A 19,092-nucleotide genomic window follows, 5' to 3' on the forward strand; every position below is an offset into this window, starting at 1 on the left:
TGTGGGAAGCTGCCTTCCCTACACTGGGCCTGTTTCTTCATCTGCGGATGAGGAGTTGGGCTCGGTCCCTAAAGTCCTGTAGGCTCATTGGGTTGCTCCACTCACCGTCTCCGAGCTCCTATCCAATAAGGCCCTGGTCTAGGAACCAGAGACAGATAAGAAATTCGTGGGACCAAAAATTCACATGCAAGTAATTTATCAAGATTGCTGCTAGGGAAAGCACCTGGGAAGCGAGAGAAGCAAGAGGAAGAAGGCAACAAGGAGCTCCCTCGGAAGGAAGCTGCCGGTCCCTTTGACCTCTGAAGTGTATGTTAAGTATCATGTTGCAAATGGGCAAAGACCACATTGCACTTGATGCTCATTAGCTAAAGGGAAGGTGAGTTCCCTTGTTCTTCAGTCTTGCTGCACAGATGAGAGAAGATTCCCCAGTAGCCCAGGGCAGGCGGCTGCAGGACAGTCCTAGGTGCTGTCATTGGAACCTAGTACAACAAAGAAACAAGCCCAGATCCAAGAGCCACAGACCCAGCCAATGGTACTTGGGGGATCCGGGAGCAACACTTATAACATCCACCTTGGAAACTGGGCTGTCCCTGCTCAGCGAGGAGCAATGTAAACTCATCCGGGTGAGTTTACTCTCCTGTGTGATCCTGGGGAATCACCTGCCATCGCCTCCCTGAAGATCTGCTACAGTGAGGGTGTAAGTAGGGACCTAAGCCTACCATGCTGTGGGCAGGGCTGAGCTTGTATTATTCAGTCAGTCTGGGAGCTCCATGCCCACCCATAGCCCAGGCTAGGACATGGCTCCCTAAAGACTAATTGCAACCGCAGGATACCAGAGTGGACAGATTGCTGCCGGGATGCAGGGCATGTTTTTATAATTAGGATAACTTCTTCTCAATCGACTTTTGGCAGATCCAGGGACACTGGTCAGGTTATTTCCTGTTCACATCCACACTCCAACTTTTGTATCTAGAGCTAAAGAGAAGGATGAGGAAGAGAGGATAAGGGGTTAGAGCCCTACAGGGCTGGGTCCAGGTAAAAGAACTGGGAATTAACAAAGGAAAAAAGGATGGATGGACAGATGGACGGATTTGAAAATCTGCAAAATGTAGAACCCATTTCAGTACTGTGGAAGGCTGGTGAACAGCCAGAGCGGAAACAAGAGCTCCTGGTCCTAAGAAATTCTTTCTGAGCTGTTTCTTCTGTGCTAGAAGGGACCACCAAGGTCACCTAGACGGCAGGGGTAAGCAGCTCCAGGCTAGCTCTTCAGCATCTGGCCTTCCACATAAAAGGCCATTGGAAAAGACAACTGGAATTCAGACCTGCGGTCCCAGGCCTTCAGGGCTGGGGTGGAGGTGAGGCACAAGGGAGAGCAGTGGCTAAGTGAGGGGTCTGCACACTGGGGCCGGGCCAGTTCTGGACCCAGGGCTCATGTCTCTTGTTCTCACCCTCTCGCCTGTATCCCCATCCCTATCTCCCACCAAGTATGAAATCAAGAACATAAGGCCCGAAAGGGGCCAAGAGGAGATTGAGTGAAAGTCTCCTAGCAGCTGCAAGGTTCTCTCGGCACCACTGACAAGACAGCCTGGGCTCGCACACACTCAGCCTGGCAAGCTCGCCGCTCGCTGCCTCTTATGACAGTTCCTCTGCCTTGGTATAAATCTGCTATGGAATCTTCCTCCCTTTGGTGTCCCCATTGCCTACTGTTCTCTCATTCTGCCTCTGGGGCCAGCAGATGACTCCCCCCTCCCCCGGCTCCTAAAATAGACAACAAAAACTGTAACAGCATCTTACTTCTTAGGATGCACTCTTGTCACCTCTCCGTTAATGGCCACTTGGCAAACCCATAGCTAAAACCATCATCACACCCTACCATCCACACAGCACTTCACCTCCCTCTGGCTCCTGCTCCTCAGAAGGACGCTGCCCAGCAGCCTGGTGAGATGCCTTCCGTCTGTTTTCCAGCAGCAGACAGTAGAAGGGCTAGGTTTAGTCTGGATGACTCTGCACGCTTGTATCCTAAGGCTTCCCCTTCCCTTTAGAACGTTGGGGTGCTGGGTGTCTGCAACTGTGGGACCCCATTCTCTCATCCAGCGGCTGTTGCCTGTGCTTGCCTCAAGGGTCCATCCAACCTCGTAAGCCCCCTAACGAAGGTGACATTGAAACGTGTGTCTGGCTCCTATGACTGTGAGATTTAAACCATGCGAGACTCACATGGGAAGATGGAGAGGTGGTTGTGCCATTCTGAGCGCCTGGGACCTCCAGTCTGGGGGTATGTCCCCTCCCCATTGTCTGGTTGCCTACAGTCATGCGGGCCCTGGTGGTTGAATTCCACATGGACAGCTGGGCTCTGATGTCTGACCTTCAAATATAGAGCAGGAGGCAGCTGGGAGCCAGTTCCTCGTGTCAGCTGACTCACTTTCTCGTGCTCCCGGCCAGTTAGTTGGAAGATGAATTAATTAAGTCGTGCAGCCAGAATGAGCAGCTACCGGCTGTGTTTTATCCAGCTTCAGATCCTGATGTTTTGAGCGTCTTCAGAGGGATCCGGGGAGCAAAGCGAAGAACGGTGGACTAGGACTCTTGCTGCATAGAGCTTGAATCCTGGCTCTCTCTCAGCGGTTCACTTCTATCGCTTCGTGTCAGCGTGTGCCCCCTAACTCTTGCACCTCACAGAGATGTCACCTCCCTCTCTTAACCGGAACGACATACTCCAGACTGAGCTGTGCTGGCATTTAAGCCTGTGATTGCTCTGGATGGTGAGGAATCGGGGAACTGTTCTCAGGGACCGGACTCTTGCATTCTTGGAGAAACTGGGAAGTTCTTGTCGTATCTTCTTCAAAGACAAAGTTATAGCTTCACTAAAGAGGTGCACCATTTCTAGAAACTCCAGCAGTTTGGGGGGCTCCAAGTGTAAATTCCTGGGGTTCCGGGTTTCTTTACCCAGAACGTGCCCTTAGCACAGCAGGCCTGCATTGGTGGAACACTTCATGTCAGGTGCTCTCTGCACCCCTAAACCCTGAGTCTGCTTTCACTGCCAAGATCAGAATTTGTTTTGCGGTCAACCAAAGATTCAGCCCCAGCTCTCACCCTTAGCTCCTAACTATCGGCTGACTGCTCTCAGTTTCTCATTCTCCCTCTGCAGGATGTCCCACCTTCTTCAAAGAATCAGTTCCATCATACTCCTCCTTGGCATTGTCCCCTCTGTCCTTCAAATGCATATGCCTTGTGCCATCAAAGGTGCTATCCTCCACCCAGACATTTTTCCAGGACGCCACTTGTGAAATCACCAGCCACCTTGTGCCAAAGACTATATCAGGGCTTCGTGTCCCACTTTGAACAGGTGGTCCTTGGCAAAGCCAGCCAGAGAATGAGCCAACCCCACCACCCTGCTGTCCCTTCCCTCCACCAGGACTTCGGGCACCGAGACAGGATGAGGCATGAGACTTCTGGGAAGACGAAGGGGTGCAGAAACGGGAGTAGGGAGGGGAGCCTCCCACATTGCCTCAGCGTGGACATCTGTGGAAGGAGAGTGGGTGGTCAGACAAGAAGACACACCCAGTACAGTTCAGAGTGGGGCCTGGTCGGGACCCAGCAGTTTCCAAGCAAAGGCTGTTAGAGGAATTCCATGACGGGAAGGAAGGGGCTAGCTCCAGCGTCTCTACACTGTAGAGTCTAGAATGTCGGGCTTTGACTGGGAGCAGGGCCTGAACGTGAGTGCCAGGATGGAGTTAACTGTCAGTCAATTTTTCCCTACCACCGTTTTTTTTTTAAATGACCTTCATGGCCACCACAGTATCTCTACTGCCCTGGCCCACCTCCGAGACAATGCCATTAAACGTAGTTTATCGACTTGCCAGGCAAAGGCATGGAGTGAGATTGAATCCAATCACTGGGTCTTGTTTCAAGTGCTGACTGCCAGAGAGGAGAAATTGGAAAAGAAGAGAGAATTCCAGGAGATAGTGAATCAAGTGATTAGTTGGGTAAAACAGAGTGTAGCATGGTCTCAGTGGGGCAGGGGGCCTTGGAGACTCCAAGTAGGCCTCTCGTTCAGGCAATGCTGCAAGTGGGATGTAAGGGACCTGAGCCCAGAGGCATCAAACGGCATGCGCCTGGAATCCACTAATATCACATTAAAAAGCCCTTGAGAAGATCAAGCCAGGATGACGAAGGCTTGAGACTCCAGCCATACCTGTGAGTTACCTTTCTTACCGCTGATAGAACTCCTGACAGAGTAGGGGCTGGGGCTCACAATTCAGTGAATATAGTCCATTCTGTCAGGTGAAGCATGGGGGCTGGGAATCCATCGGAAGCAGCCGGAGCTGGGTCACATGACTTGTTACATCTCTGTGGATTAAGGAACAGAGACAGCTTAGGCCAAACCTGGAAGCCCTACCCCCACAGCCCCACATCCAAAGGTTTCTACAACCTTTCAAAACAGCTCCACCATCTGAGGACCATGCTTAAATGCTTGAGCCTCTGGGGGACTTTTCACATCCAAACCGTAACAAGCAATGAGTATTTGAGATGGGAATGACACTGTGGTCATGAACCTGCTCGAAATGAGCAGGCCATGACAACTTCAGTTCTTCATGATGAAAAAGCAACACATTTAGCCAAAAAAGGAGGAGGCATCATTTAATATCCCTGGAAGGTATAAATTAAATACAGGAATAACAAAATCAACTAAACACATAATATTAATGCATTCATGATAAATTTAAGAACGAGCTGAATATTTGGTACTTGTCAGTTTGCAATGTAAAATAGAATTTGACATATTTTGGATTACTTTGTAAATGTGTAATTGGGTAATTGATTTGAGACTTGTGATTTTAAATTAAAAGTCGTAAGATAATTTGATTAGTTTTGTAAACAGTTTATTGAAATGTTTATGAGAATCCGGTGTTCACTGTATTTATGATCCCGAGTTATTAAATTTGCAGGAGTTAGTTAAGTGCTTGGGAAGACTTTGCTTGCTAGGTCAGGCATGGGAAGTTCTCAAGCAAACCCAGGAAGCATCCACTTGCAGATACACTTCAAAATGCTTAAAGGAATTTAATAAAATGAGTTCTAATGAGTCTGTTTAGGGGAGTTTGGGTTTGCAATTAGGGTATTCAAATTTGATATTAAGCTTAAGGGCGTAGGAGGAAACAAGGGCTTTAACTAGTTCCCTTTTTCCTATAGTGCCTTCAAGCCATCAAGAACTCCCTCTGACACTCATTGTGCTTGGAAATCTGTCCATCATTGTCTACCCCACACTTTGGTTGCTAAGTAGTGAGAAGCTACTCTTAGCTCTAACCAGCGCCAAGATCCTTTGCCTCCTTCCTGTTCCCAGATCCATCCTCCTGACTCGCCCCTCCCACCGACAGCAGTCCTCTCCGGAGTCACCCATCCACCTCCCAGGGTCTCCCTGTCTCTAGTCCTCTCTCCTTTCTTTCCATGGGAAGAATTGCAGAAATGCAGCTAAGTGAGGAGGGGAGTCCAGCCTCCCTGGCTCAGGACGGCTCTGTGCACCTCCTAGCCTGTGGGTGGTCCTTCTTGCTCAGAGCTGCAGGTCCTCCTCTAGAAGGGCAGACACCAGGACCTCTATCGGCTCTGCCTGCTCTTATCGTCCCTGCTCGCTGCCGGACATGGACATGCACTTAGGGGATCATGCCTCTCTGCCTTCCACCTTTCTGTGGCACCCCTAAGTTCTGAGTTAGGTGCAGAGCCCATCACTATGGTGGGGTAACCACTGCTCTTCCCACCCCAGAGCTGACCAGTTTCCTCTAAAGATCGCATCATCCTGAGGTAACTCAGCCTCTGCCATTTCTAGGCATACACTGCAGGCTGGGAAAGCAAGGTAAGATTGTCTTTGTAGATCAAGCATGGGGGGCAGGTGACCCCAAGTAAACCTTCCCCCTCCCTGAGCCCAGTTCCCCTGACTCCTTACAAAGCAAAAGAGACCTTTTCTGTCGATTAAGCCACTTCCGAGTCTCTGTCTGGGAAACGCACTCTTTCACGTGCACAAAAAGACCCAAGTAAGGATGGAACCTAGCTATTGACAGTGAGCAATGTCAGCTCAAACGTCAATCAGTGAAGGAATAAATTCATGTATAAAACATATAGACAGGTTAGCCAGGGTCCAGCCAAGGACGCAATTAGCACCAGTTATTTCCCCGATAACAATTCTGTTTACGTTGAAAAAAACAAGTGAACTCCCATAGGCTGGTGAAAACTAACATTTGGCCTAATTTTAGTCACCATCCAGCCACCTAGCCACCTGCCTACACACCTGACTTGGTGGGTGCATTTCCACAGAAGGCCAAGACAGCAATATGCTTCCCCTAGAAACGCTTCAACACGTATGTCATTACCCGGAGCCCATATGTGTTTACATTCTGAAAGCAAATTTTCATACACGTAAATGCACAGGTCTTAGGCCTGCTATGCCAGGGATTTGGGGCATCTCCCACCTGTGGAGATGGAACCACCCATGAAGACTTGGGGTACAACCTCAGCAGGAGCTTCCCTGGTGCCCTTCTGAAACTGACTGCACTGCACGCACGGCTCTGATTCATCTTAGCTTTGTCTCCTCCAGAGCATCTACCGCTGAGCCCTGCTGTGTACAGCAGACCCCAGTCAGTCACTGTTTGGAAGAGTTTTCTGTGATGCTGTGTGCGATGATGGTTTTGCCTTGCTTTTGCCCAGTGTGGTGTTGGTTTATGTCTTGTTTTGATCAGTGAGTGATCCTCTGCAGACCATCGTTTGTCCTGTTGATGAACGTATGGGATGTCTCTGGTTTAAGAATATCTGAATGAAGCTTTTGTGTGTTGCAAGGGAGATACTTGTTTGTTCCTGGCCGCCTGGCTAGCTTAGACCCTAAATAACCACACAGAAACTGTATTAATTAAAACACTGCTTGGCCCATTAGCTCTAACTTCTTATTGGCTCTTACATCTTAATTTAACCCATTTCTGTTAATCTGTGTATCACCACGAGGTCATGGTCTACCAGCAAAGTTCCAGCACATCTGTCTCTGGTGGCAGATCCATGGGGATCCATGGCATCTCTCTGACTCCGCCTTTCTTTCTCTCAGCATTCAGTTCCATCTTCCCCACCTACCTAAGTTCTGCCCTATCAACAGGCCAAGGCAGTTTCTTTATTCATTAATGGTAATCACAGCACAGAGAGGGGGCTCCCACATCGTTTGTGTACTAGATGTCTTAAACAGTTCTGTGCTCACATGTTTTCAGTAGGACGGAATTTTCCTGTGTATGGAGAAGATAATGATTAAATTTATGAGAGGGTTGCTCACCCCACACACCAGGGGCCCATGCATCCTCCCACACAGGCCCAGTGCAGGGTCCAGCTGGCATTACCCTCCTTCTATGATAGATCCTCTTGGCCCTCTCCCCTGTTTGCTATGTAACTGCGCTTTGCTCAGGATTAATTCAGGCCACCTGGAATACTTCAGTAGTCAGACAGCTCATAAGGAAGGGCTCATTCCAGAAGACCTTGCTTCCTTATCAACATTCCTGTCTCTACCCAGAAAACACTAGGCTACAACACCGAATAAAAACCAGGCAGTAGCATTGGCGTGTATGCTGATTGCTCCTCACATCCTGTCCTGTCCCGTGAGCAGGCCTGAGACCACGCCCACCAGCCTGAGTTCTCTTGAGTCCATTCAGAATGGCTGAGCAGGGACTGCAAGGGGGAAGCAGTTGGGGGGACTCCAGAGGACAGGGCTAAGGCTCACAGGCTCAAAGCCAGCTGCCTGGTTCACTCTTGCTGAGGAACCCACCCCAACACACACACAACACACACACACACACACACACACAGAGTGTGGGCATGTGCACGCATGAAGTGAATAAATTAAAATGCCATACTTAAACAAACCAGAACTGACCAGTCACACCTGCAGGAAGGGAGTGGTTCCTGATTCGCCATTTACATAGCTGTTTAACACATTATTAACTCAAGGTGAGTTCCACCTGTAGAGAAGGACAGAGTGGAGCCTGCGGGGCCCTAAAGACAGTCAGGAGACAGATCTCCTGTGTTCCATTGGGAATGCTGCCCCCCACCAGCTCCGGCTACCTAACCTCTTCATGCCTCCATTTCTGCGGTAAGAGTAGTTTCCAATGGCCCTTGTAACATCACTAATAACCACAGAGGCATCATCGCGATGCCTGGTGACAGGTAAGTGTGGGAGAATCGATGGCTGGAATAAAGCAGCACACAGTAGGTATTGTGGTTTGACTGTGTCCACCACGTTGATGCACAGGAGTCCCCATGCAGTGGTGTTAGGAGGTGGGGCCTGATGGGAGGGGTGAGGTCATGTGTGCTCCACCATCAAGGGGAGATTCATGTTGTCACACGAAGAACTCATGGGGATGGGCTCTTTCCTCCCCTGCCCAGTGAGGACACAGTGTTCATCCTGGTCTAAAGCTGCAGAATTCAGATGCTATCTTGGGATGCTTCTGGCACCTTTATCTGGGCCTCCCAGCCTCCAGAACTATGAGGGAAAAATCTGTGCTCTTTATAAATTATCCAGTCTCAGATGTTCTGTTAGAGCAGAGAGGATGGATTAAGGCAGCGGGCATCCTGTGAACATCAGCATGAGGCTGCCACTTAGTCTAGGGGCAAGGCCTGGGTCCAGCTCCTCTACCAGCCCCCAACACACACACATGCATGCACACACGCACTCATGCACACGTACACACACACACACACATGAACACAGACACACACACACAGCTGGTCTGCAGCTATGGGACTGGTGACTGGATAAGGAATATACCAATGCCTTTGACCATTGGGAGTCTGCCCCTCGGTTACAGGATTTGCAAAGAGGCAGGCCTGGTGGGTCTAGAGTTCCTGGGTCTAACTCCATCTCCAGTCACAGGGGTGTTTCCTTTCCAAGCCTCTTCCCAGTTGTCCTGATCCAGGCAGGGTGGCCCCAACAAGGCCTCTGTGGCAGTCACTACATTTAAAGCCCACAGGCCCTCACTGGCCACAGTCATGGCTTCAAAATCACTCTTCTTGTTTAGACTCCATTTCTAAAGCCATACCTCTGCGGCCAGCTAATGGTATCCATGGAGACTGGAGGCTGCACTGTACAGCCTGGTCCGGGAGTTGGAAGACAGCACTTTGCCAGGGGCACTTTGGCCTGCAGTCAAGAGAGGTTGGAGAGCACATCCCAAGAGAACAGGGGGCCTGGAAGTCTGCGCTGAAAGACTCTGTGCACAGATCTCCTGCAGGCACCTCCTCCTCCTTTGCTGAGATGTGGGACAAGCCCAAAAGGGACTGTCACCAGGCTTGCAATGTGGGGCTGATGCCTGCTGTCACTCCCAGGATAGCAGGTCCTAAACCTGAGCAGAGATCAGAACCACCAGGGAGGACCACGCTGTGTGCCAGTGGGCCTGGCTAGTCCAGAACCCACAGTGAAAGCCATACTCTAGGAGGCCTAGGAAGATGGAACAGATGACCCTCCAGAAGAAAATAGAGGTGACAGCTGAAGTACCAGAGATTATATGGGTGAGGCTAGAGGGAAGGCAGTTGGGATAGAGAGAGAGACTTCCTGTAAGGGTTCAGACTGGAGTGAGGGACAAGCAAGCCATGTTTAAGGGATCACTGAGTCACTGGTTTATACAAGTGCTGGGTCAGCACCTGCAGGAACCTAAGAGGGAGGGTCACTTTAAATGCTGTGCTGTAGCATCTGGCTTGCATCAGTGCCAGCTCTTCCTCTGGTGCCCCAGAATCTACCAGCAACCAGTGATTCTGCGGGCAGCCATCACCTATAGGACTCAGTGTCCTCATGGAAAATTCCTCTTGGTTTGAAAGCAGCACTGAAAGGCCTGGGCCAGGAGGAAGGTGGGTGGGGTTGCACCATGCACACACATGCGTGTGTGTGTGTGTGTGTGCGCGCGTGTGCATGTGTGCGTGTGTGCGTGTGTGCGTGTGTGCGTGTGTGTGTGTGTGTGTGTGTGTGTGAGAGAGAGAGAGAGAGAGAGAGAGAGAGAGAGAGAGAGAGAGAAAGAGAGAGAAACAAGAAAGATAATAGACACAGGACCCATGAAGACCTCCAGACTCCCTGCTAAATGCTTCATCCCTGGAGCAGCGCATCACCACTATCAGTGGAGTTTTAGGAACCCCAGGGCCCATAGTACAATAACTATAGTTGACAACAATTAATTGATCATTTCAGAAGACTGGCAGCAAAGATTTTCGCCAGTTCCTAACAGAGAAAGATCGGTGTGTGAGGTGATGGGTATGCCAATAAGCCTGATTTGATTGGTACACACTTGTACATGGATTGAAACCTCACATGTAGTCCGTAACCTAAATTTAAACCTTTTAAAATTTGCTGTGCCTAGGTCACACCCCTGAATCTGCATGTAGCAAGACCCCAGAATGATGTGGGCACAGGGACACGGGATCACATGCAGAGAATTCAGTACCAAAGCCTAAGACTGGGAATACGGCTCGGTGGAGAAAGGACTCACTCTGCAAGCATGAGGACCTGAACTCTGACCCCCAGCACCAGAGTGAAAAGCTGGGCGGGGGTGCTGGCTGCTCTCAGGTAAACTTGACACACAGACTAGAGTCATCCAAAAGGAGGGAACCTCAATTGAGAAAATGTTTCCATAAGATCCAGCTGTAAGGCATTTTCTTAATTAGTGATTGATGGAGGAGGGCCCAGCCCATGGTGGGAGGAGCCATCTCTGGGCTGGTAGTCCTTAATTCTGTAAGAAAGCAGGCTGAGCAAAACCATAGGAAGCAAGCCAGTAAGAGGCACCCCTCAGTGGTCTCTGCAGCAGCTCCCGCCTCCAGGTTCCTTCCCTGTTTGAGATCCTACCCTGACTTCCTTTGATGATGAATTGTGATAGGGAAGCATAAACCAAATAAGCCCTCTCCTCCCAAGGTGCTTTGCTCATGGTGTTTATCCCAGCATTAGAAACCTAACTAAGACAGGGTGGATACATATAACTGTAATCTTAGTGTAGGAGGTGGAGACAGGTGACCCCGGGAGCTCACTAGCCAGCTACTCCAGTGAGCTCTAGTTTCAGCGAGAGAGCCTGTTTCAGAAAGAGGTGGAAAGTGATGGAGGAAGACCAACCACCACCTCTGGATTCCACAACAGTCTCAGGACCCAGGGCCAATGCTGACGGCAACACAGTATGGTGGGCTTCATGGGGGACTCCATGGGGGACTCCATGGGGGACTGGGGTCTCTGCAGCATGAGTTCCAATCCTGACTCATCCCAGTTCTGTGGCCTTGACAGATGGTTTTCTCGTTGTTTCCTCAAGAGCACACTGAGAACACTCACAGGCCCTTTCCAACAGAAGACTGTGATTAACTGTTAGGGTCCCAAGGGTCTTGGTTAACATTTAGGCCTTGGATCCTCAGTTTTATCCCTCAGAAAGCTGAGACCTCTCTGGGCCTCAGTTTCCACACTTGCAAATCAAAAGACCGAATGGCTAAGGGCCTGCCAATCTTCAAATATGTGCCCCAAGGAGCAAGGGCTGAAAACATAATACCCAGAGCGACTGTACTGGGAGGTGGGCAAGGTGTTCAATGGTCAATGCAACTACGGCAGGAGTCTGTTCCTCATAAAAGGACAAACTCAGTCCCCTCTTGATGGAGGAAGGTCATTGGTTAAATTAAAAGAAACTGCTTGGCTCTCATTGGTTAGGAGATAGGTGGGAGGAGTAAACAGAACAAAACGCTGGGAGGAAGAGGAAGTGAGGTCAGACTCGACAGCTCTCCGCTGGGGAGCAGACGCTTCAGAGAGAGACGCCATGCCCCGCTCCTGGGCAGACACACGCGATGAAGCTCCGACCCAGGATGGACTTAGGCTAGAATCTTCCCGGTAAGACCAGTGCTACACAGATGATAAGAAATGGGCTAGTCCAGGTGCGAGAGTTAGCCTAGAAGAGGCTAGGTAGAAATGAGCCAAGCAGTGATTAAATGAATACAGTGTCTGTGTAATTATTTCGGGGCATAAGCTAGCCGAGCAGGCGGCTGGGGTGTTGGGGACGCAGCCCCGCCGCCACCCCTTATTACTACACCCTCTTGCTGTCCCTTGCCTAACTGGCTTCTGCCAAGGGACGGCACAGCAAGGATGTCCCCAGATACATCTTTTTGATCTTGTGCTTCCTGGCCTCTAAAACTATGAACCAACACATTTTTGCTCATTAAAAACACCCCAGTCTAGGGCTGGTTCAATAGTCCTGCTCTTCCGGAGGACCTGAGTTCAGTTCCCACCACTGACATCAGATGCTCAAGGCCTGTGACTCCAGCTCCAAGGGACCCAGTGCCCTCGTCTGGGCTTCATAGGCATCTGCAGTCATGTGTACACATACCTACATACAATTAAAAATAGACATACAATTTAAAAATAGTTTTTAAAAATATAAACAACAACAATAATGAAAAAACCTTCCTGAACTGAGATATTCTGAGATAGTAACACAAAATAGTAACTGGAGCATTTTTTTTTCCAACACAGTGGTTGTTTCTGGTGGAAATTCTGTCCTGCCTCTCTCTGCCCACTTTTTCTGCCTCTCCATGTAACTACAGCCCCAGCTCCTACCACCAGAAACCCCTTCTCTCTGCCTGCTCCCCCTCCTCAAACATTAGTTTGACTCAGGGGTCACATCTGTAGAAAGTCTTCCTTGAACCATCCCTTCCAAACACAGGTTGGGGGCTCCCTAACCCTCAAATCCCCAAAGTCCTTAAGTGCTTGGACAGTCACCAACTAGATGGGGACAGTGCTGGAGATGCTCTCCGTCTACCTTGTAATCACACTCAGTATTCGTCTGTGGGATGACGGCTGGAACCTTGTGGCCAGGATTTACAGCCAATTTTTTACTCCAAAAGCCTAACCATCTCTAGTCAGCTCCATGTGTGGAAGGTGAGTGGAGCAGGATGGGGGAGGGTCCCACTTACCCAGAGCTTCCCTCCTGACATGACCTGGGCAAAGAGAGCACTTTAGACGTGCAAAGGTCAATGATCTGTGGGTCTGGGTGAATCTCAGTTCCAGCCACAGGGCCAGCCTCAGCTGAGAAAGTGCTTTCCCTCCTCCTGCGGCTCCCGTGTCCTCTGAGGTCTCCTTGCCACATGGGTGGGGATCTTGATAAATGCTCGCATGAGATAAAGGAATCACCCAGCTTCACAAAGCTGGATTTAACACTGGGGTTCCTGACTTCTTATGTAAAGCCTCTTTCCTCTGCTCTAGGGGTTTACTATCTCATCTCTGAAGGATTTACACTTTCAAATGTAGCAAGTTTCCACGGCCCTCTGCTCACATGTACCACCTACACATTTTTCCAGGACCAGCCCTGGTGCCCAACCTTGTAGGGCCCATGGGTCTACCCCTGCTCCTGGGGTTCATCTTGAGGACAGTTTCTGTCCAGCCAGCTAAAACATCCTGTTTGTTCCTGTGCTCCCTCTGCCACCCTGGTGGTTATAGACCATTGTTGACTCCACCTTGGGCGTGGTAATTTCTCACCTGCCTGGGAGAATTTCCATTGTGCAGCAGCTAGGTATTTAAGGTTTTTAATTAAAACTTTATTGTAAAGAATTTGCAAATAAGAAAAAAATTACACTTCAAAATTAGCCAGACCAAAAGTCAATGCATTTTAGCAAACGCCTATGGAGCTGAGACAAGCACGCTGAAGCTGTGCTGCTTAACATCGGATCTTTTGCTTTCCATAGCCTGTGTGTGTGTGTGTGTGTGTGTGTGTGTGTATTACATAGCTATATTTTATTGATGTCTACATTTTTTTCTCTGCTCCCCTCCCTACCTCTCCCCTCCTCTTCAACCGTCTCCCAAGGTCCGCATGCTCCCAATTTACTCAGGAGACCGTGTCTTTTTCTACTTCCCATGTAGATTAGACCTATGTAAGTCTCTCTTAGAGTCCTCATTGTTGTCTAGGTTCTCTGGGATTGTGATTTATAGGCTGGTTTTCTTTGCTTTATGTTTTAAAAACCACTTATGGATGAGTACATATGATAATTGTATTTCTGGGTCTGGGTTACCTCACTCAAAACAATGTTTTCTAGCAAATTTCAAGATGTCATTATTTTTTTCTGCTGTGTAATACTCCATTGTGTAAATGTACCGGCGTGCGCTACCACAACTGGCTGATTTTTTTTTTTTAGTTAATCTTGTATTCTGCTACATTGCTGAAAGAGTTTATGAGTTGTAGTTCCTTGGTAGAATTTTTGGGGTCGCTATGTAAACTATCATATCATATCAGCAGCAAATAGTGAGAGTTTGATCTCCTGCTCTGGCCTAGATTGCTCCTATTGCCTATTTCAAGACTCTCTCAGGGGATGAAAAGTTAAGGGCACTTGCTGCTTTTCCAGAGGATCTGAGTTCAGTTCCCAGCACTCACATCAGGGTGCTCACAATCATCTGTAATTCCAGCCCCAGGGGACCTGATGGCTTTGGCCTCTGCAGACACCTGTACTTCTGTTCATACCCACAGTCTTACACACACGTACCCACATGCCTACCTACGTACAACTTAAAATAATGACAATAAATCTTTAAAAAATATTGTCCATATCATTAAATATTCTTCTATTGTGATTCTAATTTTGGGGCACACAGACTCCCCCCACACAACGCCATCCCCAAACACACGCCAGTCATGTTTGCCAAGCCCAGGATTGCCAGATCTTTGGCTTTTTCCAGAGAGCCAGGAATCCTTTTTTTTTTTCCTTGTGTGTGAAATCTTCCAATTTTGCAAGGTTGGCAACTAACTCAACAAACTAAAAATAAAACAAAAGCACTATGGGGACAAATAGGCTCTTCGGAGTCTCCATCTGTTCTGAGGATGCTCGCTCATTGATAATCTCTGGCCAAGGCCAAGGGAGAAGAAAGGCGTTTAGGGCTTATGGTGGATCCAGCTTCACCTCCCATTATGCACCTTGGTGTGCAGCCAAAGCACTCACTCCAGTTTCCACTCCATGCCCTGGCTCGTGCCACTTTCTCCACACGAAACACCTGCTTGCCCCAACGCTCCCACTGTTTGACCATTCTTGGACGCTGGCCATACCTCTCTCTGCCCCTTGCTGTCTGGAGTCCTACCTCTAGTTCCTTGCTAGAAATTCATCTCTCCGTGTCCCCTCTCCCCCAACCAGGGCCCCTACAGAGCCAGCCTCTGCCAACACAGAAAGGTGACAGAACCGTCAGCATCCGTCCCAGTCAAGCGAATTCTTCCCTCCCTTGGCAGAAGGATGGATAATTACAGGCTGGCTCCAGCAATCTGCTATGCGTTCACCCCTCGGGGTGTGTGAATTGCTGTGAAATTATTATCAAGGGGAAAGCAGACAGTGACTCTAAAAAGGACTTAAAGGAAGGAGGGACAAAGAAAGAAAAGCTTTTGCCAAAAGCTTTGGTGGCGACCTCTGCACCATGGGAAAAGGAAATGGAATGGCCTGGTGTTGGAAGACCCAGTGCAGCCCAGCCCTGCCCTGACATGACTTTGTGCTGGCCTCTTTCATTCTCTGCATAGTCAGGGACATAATTGCTTCTCTTCTCTAAAATAAGATTCTGCAGGCGGCCAAGGGCTTTTAGTGTCTCTGTTTAACCCAGACTTGGGGCTTCCTGGGCTCACTGATACTGTATTTCCCCACCCCCATCCTCCAGAAGGAAAGGGCTAAGCTAGGAACTGCCATCTAGGGCCCATTAGCTCAGCTGCCCCTGCTAACCTTGGTGAGGATGATTGGCAGATGCCCTAAAATACCTCCAGGCCACTGTAGATCTACAACTGGACAAAGCCCAGGACCTGCTTTAAGCTCTCGGAGGCCTTGAGAAAAAGGACTGAAATAGTCGTTATCTTTAGAGCCCTCAACAGGACACTAAATCTCTCAGAACCTCAGTTTCTCCAACAGCAGGATATGAACAACAAATCCCATTCCGTTGTGATTTTAGCATTAAAAAATCCAACCCAGAGAGCCCTCTTATCATGTTAGAAGGTGAGAACCAGCCCACCAAAGTTGTCCTCTGACCTCCACGTGTGTGCTGTTACCCACACACACACAATTAATTAATTCAAAAACCCCAAAGCAGTACATTTACTTAAAGAAAAAATCCAGCATAAAGACCAACACATGTTAGATGCCTGATAAGTTTTGGTCTCTGTCTCATGAGGGGCAGCCTGACGTGAGCAGGCAAAGCGAGGACATCGCCCCAGGCAGGGCTGCGGACATCAGCGGTTATCTTCAACACAACCGCAGCGTCAGACTGAAGAACCTAGAGAAGGCCAATCCTAGACGACAAGGACCGCAGAAGGGAGACAAAGTAACAGGGGGCGTGCGGTTGTGTGAGGCGACCCCACCTGAAATCTCACCCGCAGTGTCAGAGATTGGGGGCTGCAATCCAGCCGAGGCCTCAACTGTCTAGAGCCATCCCTGAGGGTTAGAACTAGGAGCCAGTGGACAGAGCCTCCATCTCTGGGCAGGGACAGATGCCAAGAGCTGTCTAATGCCCAGTGGACAATGGGGAAACTGAGGCATCCTAGACTATGGGCACTAAGAGGCAGGGCCAGACCTGGGCTCCCTAGCTCTTCCTGGGCACCCACTGACTTCCAGGAGAGGATAGCAGTGGACAGGGCGGAGGGACAGATTCAAGCACACAACCCTGAGATCTAAAGAAGAGACTTAACAACTGTGGACACAAACATTGCTCCTCCACCTGAACCCAAGTCTCTTGTGCCACCTCCAAAAGGCCACTTAGCGCCACTGCTTTCCAAATCAATTACTAAATTCCTGGCTATCTTTTTCCCCGCATCTGAGTTTATGCGCTCAACACGTTTGCCCCCCACCCCCAGTCTCTTTCTTCTTCCCCCACGTACCGCTTGCCCCACCCCTGAACCCTTAAATTCTAACTGAGCCCTTGGGCCACAGTAGAATCCCCATAATTGCACATTTAGGAAGGATAGGCTCATTGTCAGACGTTCTCTGACTGGATCCTGTGCCAGGAGTCGGGAATACCAGGAGTGTGAGTGGCCCCTCATACTAACGAGTGGTGTGGCCTTGCTACTACTACTTGGGTCCCCTTGGCCATTCCCTATGGCACAAGATCCAGCTCAGAGCAGCATCTCTCCCTCTCTCTCTCTCTCTCTCTCTCTCTCTCTCTCTCTCTCTCTCTCTCTCTGCTCTAGCTCATAATTTCCCTCACAATCCACAAATTATCTTAGAAATAAAGGTAAATTCTAAGTCCCATGCCCGACATCTGACCGAGATATTTGTTGGCAACCATCAACAGAAAATGCAATCAACACGGGCTAAAAGGCCATATGATGGGAATTTTCATTGACTGAAAATTGACACAAGAGTCAGACCTTCTTGGCACGACTCCGGTTTGCTCAATCCAAGCCAGGATACTTGAACTTGGTGGAAACGGAGACCGAGGAAGAAGAGCCACAGCAGCAGATCCCAGGATGAGTCAGTTGAGCAAAAGCCATCAATAAACCGATTCTCTGTGGTGAATGACATCCTTATGGGAATCGCGTCAGTAAGGTTAAAACGGTAATGGGGGAGCCTGAGAAGCCAACCACGGGCAGAAGTGGCCAAGAGAGTCAATTCATTCTCTGGTGCTTGCTTTTAAAACTGCTTTCTGCACTGACATTAATCAGCGTTGAAAGGCCTCTTATTAGAATGTTGAGAGCAGCTGATGACTACCCAGACCTGTGCAGACAGAGGGGACATGGAGGGGTGGCCTTGGTTTACCTATCCGCTGTCTTATCACCGGCTGTGTGCCGTCAGTGCCTGCGATGAACTGCCCTGCTTCCTCCTGATTTGTGGTTTTTGTACTTTAAAGGACTTGAGTTTTTACACTAATCACTACCTTCTAAATCAATTAATGAGACTTAAAAGGTCATTTATCACCGAAAATTGCAGCTGGAATCACCAATGCTCTACATCAGCCTGCAGACGCTAAGGAATTGCGTCCTGCATTGATAATTGTACCCCGGCTTTAATGAGATTCTTATTAACATATACATTATTAATTAGACCATTAATGCAGATGTCATTCGGAGTCACACTAGGATTCCCGACGGCTCGTGTGGTTATTAAACCTTTCTAATTTGCACAATGAATTAATATTACATTAAAGGTTCTCTCCACTGTGTATACAAAATTAAACCCCCGCTTTCGACGTCTCGCCCACAGCATCCACTCTTGTCCGATAAAGAGGGGAATAAGAGGGAGGCATTGCCATCCTAAGACCCGAGAGCTTCCGGTCTTGTCAGTGACTGACGGCAGTAGATGGTGAAGGGGAAGCCAAGGGAGTAGGGAGTAGACAGGAGTCCCCACCCATAGCCCCCATGCTCAGGAGGGACCCCATGTTCTTTAATTAGCAGGGTTTCCTAATGTGTTTCAAATACAATGTTCCCCTTTTTTTCATACTGTAAAGTATCATTTATTCCTTGTAAATCATGTCAGAAATATGCATAAGCAAAGCAGGGAAAAATTTCAATGCTTCCCTATTCTCTCAGCCTTCGGTAATTACCTCTCTGAGGGTTCTCACGTGGAATCTCAGTTGTCCGTATTTAAAAAGGCAGCCTCTTACGTGAACAGAATACTCTATTCACTGCCTCATAGTCTGCCTTCAAACCTTAGAATTGCACGAACACTTTCCCATAGCACCGCATACTCTTGTAAAGCAAGAATAATCGCCACGTTACATACATCCATGGACATCACTTCTAAACGGCTGTAGGATGCTGGCCACTGGGTGGGACTCCTGACACCAATTATTCCTTATGCCGCAAACTTGGATATTGCCATGAAAGCTTTTGATAGATGTGACTAAAGGCCATCTTTCGTTGGCTTTGAAGGGAATTTGTCCTAGATAATCCAGCGGGCCCAATCAAACTATGTGCAAGTCCCCAAGGGCAGAACTGTTGCTTTCCTGGCAAAGAAGAAAGTCCACTAGTGAGCCACTGTCTTGCTTGAAGGTCTGTCCCAGAGACTGCAGACTCACCATGGAAGCCCTGCAATTTCCAAGCTGGTTACCTCCAATGCAGTGAATTAACCCCCTCCCCTCTCATCCATACATGCACTTATGTTTTAGTATACCTGAGGAATTGG

This window comes from Microtus pennsylvanicus, chromosome 3, assembly GCF_037038515.1.
Source record: "Microtus pennsylvanicus isolate mMicPen1 chromosome 3, mMicPen1.hap1, whole genome shotgun sequence".
NCBI classification, from domain to species: domain Eukaryota; kingdom Metazoa; phylum Chordata; class Mammalia; order Rodentia; family Cricetidae; genus Microtus; species Microtus pennsylvanicus.